Raw genomic sequence first — 14,180 nt, forward strand, 5'->3', positions numbered from 1 at the left:
AAGGGAAGGTGCCCGTAGTGATTCCCATTGATCTAAAAGATACCATTGACTTGTACCTGGGAGTGATCAAGAAAACCGCCTCTGCCTTTGGACTGTCGCCCCCTGATGTGGAATACAATGCCAAAACCAGGATGTTGACACTTATACCCCTGCAAGAGGAGGAACAGGATGCATCCCCCGCAGTGTTGGGAAAATTTGTAAAAGAAGTGGTCAAAGACAGTGAAGAATCAGAGAGTGAGGTTGGTCCTCCCATCGAAAGACGACAAGCCAAGCAAGCAGTCAAACCACCCCTCAACAGGACCGACAGACAACCGCACACAGCCCCGCACGCTCTGAAAGCGCTCCTTCTCCCCACAGCAGACCTGGAGCGGGTCAAGCTCTGACAGAAAAGGAACTGATCAAGCTACTTCCTCCCACAGGTGTGCCAGGTCCCGTGTCCAAAGTGGTAACACTGGACATATTGTCTTTTTACAAACCGTCAGACATAATGTGACATCTCTTGTCGTCATCCAAAATGGTTCTGTTCCTACAATTGGGGGACGCAGCTTCACGACAGGGTTTGGTGTACACCGCAATGGAGCTGACTTCCATTCTGGCGAACACTGACATCACTTTCATGTCACAAATCATGGAGCTTCTCAAGAAGTAAAAACTCTTCTAGTGTTTCTCATCCCACTTCCACAGGATGATGAAAAAAACTAACTCGAATATATAAGATCCTCAGGAACTTCCAACCCGCTGTAGAAAATGACTGCGCAGAACGCAACACCTCCTGGAACTTCTTATATCGACATTATTTGTCGATTGTATATTACAAGCCCCTACTCCCTTGTGTCAAAAGACCAGCTCGCACCCTTAGCCAACAATCTTCCCCTGCTGCTGTCGCCGTCCAACAGATTGTACAAACCCACACTCCGCGGAACCCTAGGGGCCTCCCACCACATCAGCCACTCCAAAGTTTACTCCAAAGCGAAAAGGGAGTGGATTGCAGAGTACGGGCATAGAAAAAGGCAATTGGAGATCAAGAGTGAATCAGAGATGGACTCATCCCACTTCGAAACTTGTGGTTCCCGCAGCTGCAGCGTTGGAGGACATCCAGTGGAGGTTTGCCTGATAACTACCTACTTTCAATCCTGTATCCGGATGAGACTTACAAAGGAATCCAGGAAACTTGGAAAGACCTCCTACAGATATGGGATGCATTGTTGGTTCCGGTCAGTCTCGACGGCCGCCTCCGCGAGCACGTCTCCATCTTAATTTCATGCGTGTTTGTGTGTTAATTTTTAATGTAATAATCCCACGACGGGAATTCACTGTGCATGAAAAAAACTCCATCCTGTTAGGGAACAAACCGGTAACCCAAATCCTCGCAACCAGCCAACGCAGTGCCGCACCATGCTCCTCGGCCACCATCATGCGTCTTCCAAGTGTAATGTGCGCGCCGTGTGTATGTTTTAGTGCTCTAACAATGGCAGGCTTTTTTGATAAGTCTGGTGTTTATGAGTGCCCCGACGACGACATTTTGGAATGGGACTTTGACCATCAAGACGCCGACCAGGACTTGTTAGAAGGAGACGAGTACACCTTCAAGACTGAAGACTATGAAAAATAACTATGATGAGATAGTCACTGTGGATTACAACCTAAGTGCGCCCTTGATTTCAGACGAGGTGGATGCCGCCCTGACTGGTCTTAAATCTGGTGATCCTCTACCTAGTCGGTTCAAGTCAAAATGGGAGACCATTCAAGCAGTAACACTACTTCCAAGCATATCCTTGCATTGGGGGCTCTTCCTGTCCTCTACTCAGTTCCACAACTGGGTAGGGAAGACGCTGTACTCAAGTCCAATAATTCCCCACAGTCTGATGCAAGTTATGACCGGAGCGGCCATGTGTTGGGATCCCTGTTGTGAGGTCCTAACAACCTTCATAAAGAACTGGGCCAAGATCGAGATTCCTAATTATCACTTGCTCAAGAAGTTCTCCTGCTTGCGAGATCCGGAACTAGTTGGGGTGTCTGAGCGCATCTATCATGACCTTGAAATGTTCTGGACTTTCCACAAAATCACACTGATGATGAACAGCTCACATCCCAGAGAACGGACCAACCTGCTAACCCAAAACCCTACCAACCTTGGGTGGCACGTCAAAGAGCGAGAGAGGGGGGCTCCTTCATCTCTATCAGAGAGGCCCCTTTCCTAGGAAAATTGTACTGTGCCCCCGGTTACGGCGCATTGCCTCAACAAAAGGTTCTGATGGATCGAAACATGGTTTTGATGGTCAAGGACCTGTATGCTGCTAGGGCGTGTTCCAAGCTGGCCTTACTAGGAGGATGGATGACTTTATAATGAAGAGATGGTTGATAGAACTAGACAAATTCTACCACGAAGGAGACCGGTTGATGTCATTGTTTGGTAATCAGTTTTATGGAGCCGTCAAGTTGATTGAGCGCCATGCTAACCACCGAATAATCCACCTGTGTCAGGCATATCGGCCACAGAATCGTGTGTCCACCGAATTTGACACTGAATTTGAGTAGCTTTTGACAGAGTCCCGCAACACTCTTACAGAGACAGGGATCCAGTGTTCACGGTGGTTTGAGAAAATTTTGAACCAAAAGGACCCAGAAACTTCTTTTGTTCTACGACGCTTTCCGACATTGGGGCCACCCGTTCTTACATACAAGGAGGGTCTCCGAAAGTTTTAAGAGCGGGTCCAGGAACAAGAAGGCATCGATGTGGCATATGCTGAAATCTTGGCTAGTGACCTTGCTCTTCTTGTACTAAAAACTCAATTAGATCAGCGGCGCAAATTTTTCCTGGACAAAACATTGCTCCCAGAAACCCATCCCTTGTATTATCACGTGGACATGAATCCGTGGCCTGCTTTATCAGAGATTGAGGATATGGGAAATGTTTGGCATAAACTGCCTCTGCTACAATGCTTTCCCATTCCGGAGTTTGTTGATCCCAGTCGGTTGTACTTTGACAAAAGTCATTCCGTCTCTAGAACAGAATTCATTGAACATTTGGGGCATCACGAAACTGAGGCATTAAAAAGCCATCATGTCCTCAAGACCGCCCTGCAAACCGAAATGATTAATGTACAGGAGTTTTTGAAAACGGTCAACGACTATGGACTCCCAGAGGATCCACTTATTATTGGACTTAGAGCAAAAGAGAGAGAGGTCAAGTTAGAGGGTCGCTTTTTTGCCCTGATGTCCTGGAAACTTCGACACTACCTTGTACTGACCGAGCAACTTATCAAACAAAGCTATCTTTCACTATTCAAGGGTTTGGCAATGGCCGATGATTATGTGACTGTTCTTCAAAAGTTGTTGACATCATCTGGACAAGGGTTGTCTACTTGCAAAAGGATCAACTACTATAATCATCTTATTAGAGCTCCTGGAAAATCACCAAGGAATCGTAAGCAATGGCCCAGTTTTTCGTGTCATGGGACAGTTCTACGGACTTCCAAATGTTTTCTACAGAACCCACGAGTTCTTTCAATCATCCTGGGTATATTATGCTGAACGTGTGTATATACTGGACATCAGGGACGACGGAGTTACTTTTTGCCCTGAGAACCTGTATTTCTGGAACGGGCAAGCGGGAGGCCTGGAAGGGTTACGCCAAAAAGGATGGACATTGGTCAACCTTCTGGTGATACTACGCGAGTCAAGAGTGAGCAACACGAAAGTGACTGTGTTGGCTCAAGGTGACAACCAGGTCATTAACACTACGTATCTTCTGCCCGAGACAAACACTGAAGAGGAACTGACTCGAAGCCTGGAACAAGTTTATCAAAATAACTCCGCTATTATGCGTGGCATCCACTCTGGCATACAAAAACTAGGACTCAAACTAAACAGGGAATAGACAATGCAAACATCTGAGCACCTGAAGTATGGCAACATGACGGTGCTACGAGGACAGTTTTATCCTCTAGAAACCAAAAGGTAGTCTAGAACCACATGCGTGACAAATGATCAGCTCCCCTCTTTCGGCAACATCATGTCATCTGTTGGAACCAATGCTCTTACAGTGGCCCAGTCAAGTCTATCCATCGTCTCTGCTTGTATCAACTATGTCTTTTTTAGTCTTTTCTGTAGTGCAATTTTCGTTTGTCATAACCCGTTATTTTAAGTGCCACAGGACAGCTAAGTCAAAAACAATGGGAACTTTTTTACTTGAGATCAGTCTACCTCGATCCGTCTTTGGGAGGTATCTCAGGCATGGCCCTCACCAAATTTTTGGTTCGTCAGTTTCGAGACCCAGTGACGGAGTTCCTATGTTTTTGGCTGTTCCTGTACAAAACTGCCAAATTCCCTCTTATAAAGAAACTAGCCTTAACCTCTGGCAACCCAAGAATTAAAAGATACGAGGATCCAGACTTCCGGAAATTATTGGAGAAACCCAATTCTCTGAATTTACAGAGGGGGCTAAGTGCCATCACTTTGGTGCAAGAATTAGTAAGAAAAAACCTAGCTCAAAATGCCCACAACATCACACATGCTTTGTTTAGGGAGGCAGCCGAAAATACTCAATACGAAGACCATTCTCTCCTACGGTTCCTAAGAGGGATCACTCGAATGTTTCTTTGCTTCATTGCTGAGTTCAAGGCTCCATGTTATGCTGGAAGAAGTGATTCATTGATCAGACTATTCCAAAATTCCCGCACAATCCGCGCAAATTTCAAGAAGACTTTCTCCAGGGAAGTGGACATCTTGTTAAGAAAAAGTGAGCAACTGTTTACCCGGGTGCTGGTGAGCCCCTGAACCCTCGTGCCCAGGCGTGGAAATGTTCTTGTAAACACGCAGATCATTTAAGGAACCTATCTTGGGCAGTCCCCACTGTAGGTGCAACCATACCGCACCCTTTCGAGTATATAGGTCCACCAATAGAGTGAAATCCACGATGCAAAAAATGTTTCAAATCACTCCCTGAAACGAGACAAGCTGCTAATATTGGTGTCAGGTCCTATTCACTTGAGCCTGGTAGAATGTCGACCGCTTGCTCCTTATCTCGGATCAACAACCTCAGAGGCTAGCACTCTTCTACCCTTGGGAGAAGGAAGTCAAGATTTCTCTCATCAATGGAACATCCAAACTACGGTCCGCAATTGGCTGGTTTGTTGAAGCAGAGTTTCCCCTGGCGGCCTCTCTCATGAATAACCTCGAACACCTGACTGGATTGAATTGGCCGAGCGAGTCCCTGAAATCTGACCGTACTGGCACCGGTGTTCATCACTACAGTTCCCTGCGTCAAAGTGCCGGCGGATTTTCAAGTGTTAATCCTAACGGATTAAGGTTCATTTCCGAAACAGGGGACGAGATGACCTTCTGTAAAACAAAAAACTGGGACTTCATGTATCAACCAACTCCGTTATTTGGGCACTTAACAGTTCTGGAAAGAGAGTTGTTTGCAAAACGAGGATGAGTTCCCTATCGCATGAATCCGTCCTGCCAAGGATGTTTTCGCGAGGTTGAGGAGGTATGCTTAGTCAGCGAGGAAGAGTTTTCACCCCAGAATTGCTCTCCTGTGTTGAAGGAGATGATATTGACTTGCGAAGAAACTGTGACCCATGAACGCATTCCTCGTCCCATCCTAAACGGCGACTGGAATCGACTTACCCCGTATGAACTGTCATACCATGTCGGCGTAGCTCAAGGTTTGACCTTTGGAATATTTTCTATTGAAGGAAGACGCGGGGAACAAGATCACAAGTTGTTTCCACTGACTTTCCGAGCAAAAGTATCCGTAAATGATTATGTAGTAGGGTCACTAAAAGGGGTCATGAATGCAGGCATTTGTCAATCTACGTATCACTACAACATGATGACAAGGAAAAAGCCCATCGTGATAATTACGGATTGTACTTATCGCCTAAATGACCACCTTCTAACAAATGAAGCATTTCTGTCTTTTGTGATTGATGAATCTGTTTTGAGTGCACTGGTTCGTACAAGGAGAAGATTGGCCCCGACCTTCCCTTCAACTAACAATGATGCTGGACAAATTGTAGTAGACCATCCGCATAGTCTTTTTTTCACAGAAGGTTTATTCCCAAGCAGCCTACAAAGACTGGTCAAAAACCCTCTGGGTGTTTTCTGAGTTACAAGGACCAAAAATGATGACACTTGCAATATGTTGCCAGCGCCTGTACAGATTGTTTGTTGGCAATCTGTACGGAAGCCAATTCTCAAGAGAGGTAGTGTAGCTTCACTAAAGACAATATTGACCCACTACTCTCTGAAGGTTCAAGAGGATCCAGAGGATAGACGTAAGTTTTCTGACATTTGGAGAAATCATCCCGAGTATGTGGGAGACATCTATTACACTCCTCAAAAGATACGATTTGCTGGTTCATGTTTGCCTTTGTTGGCAAGGTCTCCACCGGTTGAACCGAGTCTTTGGGGCGAAGAACACGTCTGTTCGACCACTAGCGTTCGCATCAACTTCGCCGCCACAAAATCCCCATCTCTAGCAAACTTGATAATGGTACACCTAAATGTGCCGTTGATGTCAGGGCTGCGACTAGCTCAACTGGCGACAGGAGCACATTACAAAATTCGAGGGATTCTGGCTCGGACCCCATGGAAAGGGGACCTGCTCTGTGTTGGCGACGGCTCAGGAGGAATGACAGCTGCAATTCTGCAAGTGTAACCTTTATGGATTGATAGCTCTTTTTCACATTACTTGAATGGGGTGAATTCTCTTACAGTCCACTACTTCGTATCGCCTTCCTAAAATACACTAGGAACAGCAGCAAGAACCCTGACCACCCCGATTAGTAGTGCTACACAGTGGCCTATGAGTAGTGGTTGCTGTATTGCTTTAAGAACTAAAATGTCTCCCGGCGTCGCCAGCGCATCACGTTCCCTTGGGAGCAGGATTCGACTGAGAGTGTGGTTCTGGTGCATTTTTTCCAACGTGGTAAAGAAGCTCATAGCCGTAGCAGCCAAGCATCAAACCCCGTCATATTATTCTGGTTGACACCATTAATGCGATTTGTTCCATCTGGCTCATTATTCTTAGTAGCGGCATATGGGCAGTGTACACAGTTTTGTGACAACCAGCAAGATAGAGTTCAAAATGTTTCATTGCAGATACAATTGCTGCCACTTCCTTAAACCTGCGTGGAGTTTTGCTTGCTTTTTTTCCAATGTTGAGGATGCAAAAGATACTGGTGCTTCGAGACCTTCGCCACCGATTCATGAGAGGACAGCTTTCAAGCCGTAAGGTGAAGCATTGCATGGCAGTACAAGGTCACGTAGCTCATAAAAGTGGCTTGGTTTTCGCACCAAGCTTAGAACTGCTTTCAGTCACTGAAAGGCAGTGCTTTCACATCCTCCCCAGTTCCACGAAACTTCTTAATCGAGCAGTTTATGTAAGCTTTCTGCTAGTTATGCTCGATACTGCAGGAAATCGTTATAAGAGCTGAGCATTCCAAGGATACTTTTATCTCCGTATTGTTATTCAGCTCTAAAGTTCTCCCTGGTGGCTTTCTACTTTCCAGCTGTTGCTCTGGTGCCTCCATAATCAGCTCAGTAGCCGAAAAACCCTACAAACAGTGTATCAAACCCAAACTTTTATTTCAAAACACTGGCTCCTGCACTTTCTAGTGGTCCCAGGACTGCTTTTAAGGATATTGTTGCGGTGCAATGATATCACTGGCTGCGACAATATCATCGATGTGCACACTTGCGCCGTGAAGTCCAATAAGCAGAGGCCATGAACTACGGGAATAACAAAAGCGCCATGGTAATAGTGAGAGGGACATGATTGACTCAGTAGAGTGATTTCGCTTTGGTCACAGCGAGATCTTCGGAGGGGCTTTCATCTACTCGCGATTGCAGGTATGCCTGCTGGAATGTGTCTTTTGGAAGAACCATTCACCTTGGCATTCAACTCATTCATTGTCGAGAGGTTAAAGATTTGACCTAAAAGGAGGGCTCATCGTGAAACAGTACATGCCACAAAGGCACACCGTTCCATTTTTCTAGTCAATAATGCAGAGTAGTGGCCCATGGAACGAACTGCATGGTTTCCTCAAGCCTCCAGTAAGTCTAGTTCCTCGTGTACTGCCAAATGCAAAGCTGGTGGCCCTTCATGGCACATCAGGAATATCAATGTAACTCCTAGTAGCAAATAAACAAGCATTGGTTCACCAGTGTGCCGGCTGTGTGCCTATTGAGCACGCCATGATGAGTCAAAAGTTAGCCCAGGTTTACAAGGGTCGCAGTGTTTATTCTGGAAATCCCAAATCAAAGAGCCTTGTCCGACTACCTCCTTGGCCTAGGACGATATGGAGGTAGTTGTGTGGTCTTGTTCCTGAGATGGAAACTGACTGAGTTAGCATCTTAGGAGCGCTATTTTATGTTTTCTGTCCAGACCATATGTGCAATAAAAGGTCTGTGGGTTCCAGCTGTGCACAGCAATCGGGCCTGTGAAGTCAAAATGTCTCTTTGGCAACTAGTGAGTGTGATGCTAGTAAATCCACCTCCATGAGCAACAGCTGTTTGCTAATTGTCAATTTCATTGCAACCAGTGTTGGCAGACCAAACTGCACATTGTTCAGGATGAAGAGTTCTGCCCACTGTTACTACTGCACACAGCTGTTGGTGTAGAGAAAGCAGGAGCACAATCAAACTTATTCTGAAGTTGGAGTCACGTGCAATTTTGTTTCTTGTTATTCTCATGCAGTGGTCATCCCTAACATTTTACAAAATGCAGACATTGTGAAAGCATTTCCTGCATGCAATTGAAGTGCTTGTACACATGCTGACAGGAGTATGGTGCCGAAAATCCTGTTTTTTTGGACGTTATGGTATGGTTGAGTTCTGTCTTGTTGCAGTGAAAGTGGTACAATTTGTAATTCTGTGGTTATTATTATTCTCGTGCAGCACTCATTCTTCCACTCTCAAACTTGTTCGGAAATTGGAGGCATGTGCGATTCTGTTTGTTATTTTCATTCAGCATTGATTCTTCACATTGTACCAAATGTAAACATTGTGAAAGCATTTGCTGCATTCAATTGCAGTGCTTGTACAGATGCGGACAGGAGTATGGCGCAGAAAATACAATGTTTTTTTTTACCTATTGGTATGGTTGAGTTCTGGACTCTTACTGTGGAAATCGTATAATTCACAATCCTGTGCAAAAGTTGATGCTGAATAAAAAGCTTATTCACCTTGGCCTTTATTAAGCTTTGGACCCTTGTTGTGCTTTGAGATGCTCCTGAACATCACAGATATTGGTGGGTACGAACATTTTATCAGTGCACCATTCGATCACCAATGATATGACTGGAATGCATGTTTTATAAACATAAAGATTGATGTGTGCGGTGTGATCACACAGCACGTTTAGACCTGTGACACCCGCGTACTTAAGATAGCGATATTGCTCGGTAGGGATCCATTCGATCGAGCGTGAATTCGTTTTCTGCGCCACAGCTCAAGAAACTTGACACGGAGCGCAGGGCCGTGCAACAGCGCAAATTTTTATCCTGATTGGCCTCGATCGGCATCAAAAGAAATCCGAGCAAGAACTGTTGTGAGTGAATGAACGGAGTCCAGACGCGCAAGTACGGCTACACGGGCGGCAGAACGGGTACCCGTTTTCTTTTTTGCATTTGGCACGGACGCGCATATAGATTCATTCAAGAACAAAAGTGAATACAAAACTAACGTTTGCGGCACCCCCACTGTGTTAACTACCGCTGAACCAATATAGCAGACAAAGTGAAACTTACCTGTTTTTTTCAACATTTCGATGCACCGCGACCTTCTGGCTTACAGCGCTCCCGTCGCTCCGTGGAGGCTGCAAAAGCTGGGGAGGCGGCGGCACTAGGGGAAGATGTTGCTAGGCGCTTTAGATGGCGCAAGGACTAGGCTCCCCTAGGGCGGAAAGTTACCTAGATCAGTAGTTCCCGTTGGTGCCGCGCGGGCGGCGCTGCAGTCGACCGGCTGCACAGGCGAGCGAATGTAAATGCGCGCCCGGCTACGGAGCTGGTTACGGCGAGGGACGACGGCGACGCGAAACGCAGGAACGGGAGCCAAAGAACTGCGCTCTAAAACAGTCTACATACTATATTAAGGAAGCGTTTAGGTGCCGCCATCTTGGGCTGTTAACGCTGCTGTTTTCTGCATTTAAAGACGCAGCGTGTGTTGCTGCAGTCAATTCGTAACCATGAAAATAGTTGTATAAATACGTTCAGCGTTTCATGACCATGTTGCATCACTTTACGTCTGATAAAAAAATAGGAATTGTTTTGCAACAGGCCAAGATGGCGGCGCCCGTGAAACCTATATAAAATCGTATATATACTTTTAAAATATGAAAGCACTCAACTGCGCACAATAAGCACAGTGTTACAGATACGCAATACAGATAACACAAGCAAATAAGTCAGAAAAAAGCAGTAAGTACATCGAATTCCCCACGATACTTTTTCAGCAAACAAAATGCAAGAAATATGTAATTTAGCCTTGCAAGACAGTGAATTGCCAATATTCATTTCTCAGTAAGGATACGAGCTTTCCCTTTTTTGTGCTATCTTTTAAACACGTGCAAGATCATTCATCTGCTTGCAAAGGATGCTTCAAAAGTATGTCAGTCGCACAGTTTGCTAGCAACCTGGCTAACTGCTACACAGATACGTACACAATAACTTCAGAAAGCCTAAACTGGCTAATTGCTACACGATACCTTCACAGATAAAACTTTGCGTTTCAGAAACACATTCGCTTGCATACAGAAAAACAGCTATAATAAGAATACTAGTGTCACGAATGCGATAAGTTGTATCATTTCCTAACTGCACGAACACGAATTAAGTTCACCCACAAGCAAAACTACGTGCCCAGGAAAAAAAGCAGCATGAACACAACTGATATAAAAGTTTGCCTTAGTGTTTGCAGTTGATCTGAAAGCCTTTCGGGGAATGGCACGCATCCACTTTGTTTGCATGTCCCTATATTTGGGGAAAGGAAAGAATGGCACCCTCGTCCCAGTATCGAAATTGCCGGCGCATACCGGTACACAACACTTGTTCGGCATCGTCAGCGATACGAACAAATATGTACGGTAGACGCTACAGACGTAGCACAACACACAAAGACACCACGTTTTTAGGAGCATCAACGAACCCTAACTGCCAAGCGAACTGACCGCGTTGAAAGCAAGGAAAGTAATGTCTTTGCCGTTGGAGCTGCGCTGTCGGCCGGCGGATTCTCACATCAGAATTTTGGGCGCAGGCCTAGTCAAGCGTATCGGCAGCGTGCTTCCGTATTCGTTCCGAGTTATACCAGGTGTTGCGTATACCCGCCGTTCCAACTCAATGTACATGTATGAAGTGGGGCAATTATATAACTCAGAATGAATACGGAACCACGCTGCCGATACGCTTCACGTGGACAAGAAATTATGTTTCTACTAGCTGCCCAAGCGGTAGCCGTGACGTCACGGCAGATTATGAAAGCCACCGTTGTTATCGACGAACGAGTGACTTGCACCAGATTTGCCAAGCGTGTACCGCTTGTGTCAGGCAAGCGCGCGTTGCTGATCCTTAGTCACAACAGCGACGCTCAGGACCTCAGCAAAAGCATGGAGTGCAGCGAAGCAAGAATCTGTTCACACGGCACGAACTGCTTCAGAGATTTCTTGTGTCGCTCATTCAAGAGCAACTGTGAAAAAGAAAGGTCTCCTGCCACAAGGGCCCACGCCGACCTCAAGCACGTGAGTGAGACTGCTTTGCTTCTAAATCTCGAATGCTGAAGTGCGAAGGCAAGCTCGTCACGGTAAGACGTACGCAAGCCTTTTGAATTGGTCAAATCAAATTTCACCCAGCTTGCGTGCGTCTAGCGTCATTTGCTCACAGTCACCGCCCTTTCAATACACAGAATGCTTTCCTAACGAGGAAATACCGCGGAACATTGATGTTTTACTGACCAAGCCCTGGGCTGCTTATAAGGCATGTGACGCTCAATGCCGGACCAAGGAAATGTCTGCATAGATCCTCCTTTGCCCCCCTCCCCTCCGGTAATTTCTTGTAGCGACAGCGCTAAAGGCATTTTCCAGTCGAACTCGCGTTGGCACTGCAGCTCACTGTTGTAGAATAGGCCCTATAATGGTCACAGTCAGTTACCATGTAAAGTACACATTGCTAAGTAATTTAGGAAGGCGCCTCAGCCCTTGCATAAAATTAGGCCTTTGGCAAAGCTGTGATTCTGTGACCCGGGCCCCATGACAAGCGCGAAGTCTACTTGGAGTGCTACGGCCTCAGGAGGCAGTGGACGCATTCCGCAGTACAGTTGTGTGCGGCACTATTAAACTAGCACTCGATTGAATGTATTGAAGTGTGTACCAGCAACTATAGACCGTTTTAATGAGGGCGCCGCTATTTCGCAATCACAGCCCCGTCTATCTTCCGCCGCCATGCTGGTGTGTGAGATGGCGCTGGATGGTGCACAGCGAAGATGCGTTTCAGATGAAATAGCAAGATTTATTGCGATATGAATTATACGGACACGCCAGGCGCCTTTCCACTGTCGCTGTCACCGTGATGTTCGGTATATTGTCGAAGCGTGACAACAACCTGGCTGTGCGCCGTATGCTGTGGGTGCGAGCGAAAGCGTGCCAGGGTTAGGCGAGGACGGTGGCTCGTTCTCGAGCAAGCAAGGTAGGAAAGCGGAGAAGAATCGCGCAGTCTTCCATCGCGCGCAAGGCATCGAGAGAGCGCGAGGGTGCGTTCTACTTTGGCGGCGGCTAAGCGCGGCCACGCGGGCCTTATCTTAAAAGCGATTTGCAATGAGTAAGAGCCTAGGTAGGCCGACGGGTGATAGCTTCGTGTGCGCTGTGTTCTCGCCGCTTGTTACTCGCGTTGAAGCTAGAGCCAGCACGAATGCTACCGCTTTCCTCACGCCAGCGTTTTGACAGCAAGTGTCCGCGATCATGGCATAAGATGTGTTTATGCTTGCCTGTGCGCGCGTGACATATGCTTCGTAATTTAGTTAGCGAATGTTCATAAATTTATACGGCTAATGAAACTATTACGTATAGCTGGCTAATAATTTGCTATCTGATTCCTTTCTTTTTGAGTTACCTCAGAACAAACGTTTTTACGACTGGGAAACCTTTTACCATGTCGTTCTTAGCTTTGAGCTTTCATATAGCCGCAATATCGAACGGCGGCGGGCCTAAAGGCGCTGCCATCGCCCTGCCCGCGATCGAAATAGGAGGCGAGCCAAGCATAGAAATTCTCGATACGTAACATACGTGCAGCTTCTTATTTCTGTATATCTAGCGCTGGATTTCATTACGGTATTACTCGGGTGACAGCAATCAGAAGTGTGTCCGTGTGCTATGCGGTGTGCCGCACCAGCATAGATCCCAATCTAGGCAAGTAGTCCCCGCAGGGGCGTCAGCAGGCGTTTTGTGTGTTACGACACCACGTACCCGAGCACACGAGGGTTGGAGCGTCCCGCGTGTAGCCGAGCGTGGCTTAGCCGTGTCCAGGGAAAGGGGGATACTGGGGATTGAGCCGATGCCGGGTGTTCGGACCTTTAAGGCCCCCCGGCGGAAGCAACACACCTCTTTGGCCTCTGCTTCACGTAGACGGCGCCCCTAGGCTGACCCACCCAGGGCAAATCGGCTGGTTGCCTTTTCCTGTCCCCCTCTAAAAAAATTTTTTTTTCCTATATACTTTCACCTCTAACCTGTCTTCTCTTCTTTTCTGTTACTTCTGCGTTTTCATAGGCGGCTTGGGTTGAACTTGCGTATATGCCCTCACTTGGGTGTGCTTATATTGGGTTATAGCAACAATTCACGGCCGGCGTCTGCCGCCTAAGTGCAGGTTACATGTTAAGTTGGTCTCCGTGGCGGGTGGCCGCCATTGCCGCCGAAAGTGACCGAAGCGTTATGGGAGCACCTGCTTTTCCTCGTCTACTTGATCGTCACCCTCAAAAGAGGGGACGCACCGACGAAATACTAAGCCTCTTCAAACCGAAAGAAATTTTCCCCCGCTTTCAAGTTGTTCACAGCGAAAAAACTGAAAAACCAGCTCGAGCCGTATCCTTGTTTCTTGTAGCAAAAGGCTTGACTGATGCCCGCGGCCCAGGTTATAAGGTCACCAAAATGGCAAGCGGAGACCTCCTGCTTGAGATCCACAACAAAG

At 46.8% G+C, this 14,180-nt stretch overlaps 1 pseudogene; it reads left to right on the forward strand.

Moving 5' to 3' along the window:
* The first annotated feature begins 574 nt into the window (after positions 1-574).
* Positions 575-14,180, forward strand: part of LOC142586172 (heart- and neural crest derivatives-expressed protein 2-like) — a 34,046-nt pseudogene continuing 20,440 nt past the window's right edge.

Source organism: Dermacentor variabilis, chromosome 6, assembly GCF_050947875.1.
Source record: "Dermacentor variabilis isolate Ectoservices chromosome 6, ASM5094787v1, whole genome shotgun sequence".
In the NCBI taxonomy this organism is placed as follows: Eukaryota; Metazoa; Arthropoda; class Arachnida; order Ixodida; family Ixodidae; genus Dermacentor; species Dermacentor variabilis.